Below are 2,369 nucleotides of genomic sequence, written 5' to 3' on the forward strand. Positions count from 1 at the left end.
AGTGGAGGTTTCCCCGAGGAATCCCCCCCTTGCCTGCCTGCAGCGCTGAAGAGATCCCGAGATCTCTCATAGACTAACATTGAAAACCCGACGCTTGTTTCTACACTGCACCCGGCCGCCCCCGCGCTGCTGAGGGTGAAATTTCTGTGTGGACTTGTGTTCCCCCCGGTGCCCTACAAAACCCCCCTGGTCTGCCCTCCGAAGACGCGGGTACTTACCTGCAAGCAGACCGGAACCGGGGCACCCCCTTCTCTCCATTCTAGCCTATGTGTTTTGGGCACCACTTTGAACTCTGCACCTGACCGGCCCTGAGCTGCTGGTGTGGTGACTTTGGGGTTGCTCTGAACCCCCAACGGTGGGCTACCTTGGACCAAGAACTGAGCCCTGTAAGTGTCTTACTTACCTGGTTAACCTAACAAATACTTACCTCCCCTAGGAACTGTGAAAATTGCACTAAGTGTCCACTTTTAAAACAGCTATTTGTCAATAACTTGAAAAGTATACATGCAATTTTGATGATTTGAAGTTCCTAAAGTACTTACCTGCAATACCTTTCGAATGAGATATTACATGTAGAATTTGAACCTGTGGTTCTTAAAATAAACTAAGAAAAGATATTTTTCTATACAAAAACCTATTGGCTGGATTTGTCTCTGAGTGTGTGTACCTCATTTATTGTCTATGTGTATGTACAACAAATGCTTAACACTACTCCTTGGATAAGCCTACTGCTCGACCACACTACCACAAAATAGAGCATTAGTATTATCTCTTTTTGCCACTATCTTACCTCTAAGGGGAACCCTTGGACTCTGTGCATGCTATTCCTTACTTTGAAATAGCACATACAGAGCCAACTTCCTACAGCTAGTGTATGTATTTAGTGTATTACTTAGCTCCTATTGGAGGGTTGCCCTGCTAGTAATTTATGGTATTCTATTCTAAAACTAAAACTAAAGTACCTTTATTTTTGTACAAATTAGTGTTTTCTTTCCTGTGTGTAATTGCTGTGTGACTACAGTGGTATTGCATGAGTTTTGCATATCTCTTAGATAAGCCTTAGCTGCTCATTCACAGCTACCTCTAGAGAGCCTGGTTTCTAGGCACTGCCAATACTTCACTAAGAGGGGATACCTGGACCTGGTATAAGTCTTACGTACCAGAAGTACCACCCACACACCAGGCCAAAACAAGTACTAAACTAGAAAAAAGAACAGATAAAAAAAAAAAAAAAGACAATCTTACCTTCAATCATCCGTCGCTTGAGGCTTAAAAGAAAAAAAGTACAGGATATGCATTAGCTTCCCTACATACATTACATACCAACTGCTGATGTGGCCATAAACGATCAATACATCAGATAGGAGCGAAAGACAAAAGCTCTTATTCACCACGGTTCATCTGCTGAACTATGTGCTCATCATTGTATCAATCTTGGCGCAGACTTGCTGTGTATTGCATTAGTGCAGCGCTGTAGGACTACTACATGCATTTTGCCCCTTAAAAAACCCCAAGGAATCAGTTGAAGCAGCTGCTCAACTAGGAGAAACAAAAAAAAAAAAAAAAGCATGCAGCACATACGTAACGAGCATTTTATAAACTTTGGAACATTTACTATCCAATACGAGAGATCATCCGTACAAGTCAAACAGCTAAAGTAAATTAGAAAACCTTTCATCAACAAACGTAGTTAAATCAAACCCTTGAACAAAACGAATTAACCCAAGGCATAGTACTAACACCCCAACACACAGAATTACCAGTTTCATCCCAACGCGTCCCATTTCTCCGGCAGTCTGGCAGGCCGCTAGTATTTGAACCAACTCGCTCGGTCGCCTCCTTTCTGGTGCACCGTTCACCAAGTGTGGTCCTGCAAATTTTAAAGTGCCAAAATTAAGAGGCATTTGAAGTGTGTACATTAGTCCCTCAAGCACATTGCCACACAAGTCAGCCCTGTGCAATTTCAGATACAAGTGCATCCCTCATTCTTTTTCAGGGAGATTCCCATTTGTTTAATAGTCATCATAAACAGCACATTGAGCCAGACTGGCCTGTAGATTGCAAGAATTATATGCAATATTAAGAGCCCCTACATTCCATGCAACACAATCAATGCACCAAAAACATGCTGAGGCAAAGGGCTGAAGGACAATCTACTGAACAAGTCTAGCATAACTTATGTAAGGGGAATTTAACTGGCAAAATAAAGAATACTTCCTTAACTTCCACTTCCCTTCCGAATGGTTTAATCTCTTCAAAAACTAAAGACTCTTCAATAAATGGTTTTGGTTTGTTACTTGCTTTTGCTGCTACAGATAAACAGCACCAATGCCATGCAGTCAGTGCTCTTAAAAAAAAAAAACACACAT

General features: G+C 41.9%; 2 non-coding genes across 2 annotated transcripts; both read right to left on the minus strand.

Annotated features, from left to right (window-relative positions):
* Positions 1 to 1,348: 1,348 nt before the first annotated feature.
* LOC138294393 (small nucleolar RNA snR60/Z15/Z230/Z193/J17) lies at positions 1,349 to 1,432 on the minus strand. The gene has a single exon (XR_011203408.1). It is a non-coding gene; the product is annotated as a small nucleolar RNA snR60/Z15/Z230/Z193/J17 (small nucleolar RNA).
* A 524-nt stretch (positions 1,433 to 1,956) lies between these two features.
* On the minus strand, positions 1,957 to 2,034 carry LOC138294354 (small nucleolar RNA SNORD79). Its single transcript, XR_011203370.1, has one exon. It is a non-coding gene; the product is annotated as a small nucleolar RNA SNORD79 (small nucleolar RNA).
* Between the last annotated feature and the right edge of the window lie 335 nt (positions 2,035 to 2,369).

The sequence above is a fragment of the Pleurodeles waltl genome, chromosome 4_2, assembly GCF_031143425.1.
Source record: "Pleurodeles waltl isolate 20211129_DDA chromosome 4_2, aPleWal1.hap1.20221129, whole genome shotgun sequence".
Classification (NCBI taxonomy): Eukaryota; Metazoa; Chordata; class Amphibia; order Caudata; family Salamandridae; genus Pleurodeles; species Pleurodeles waltl.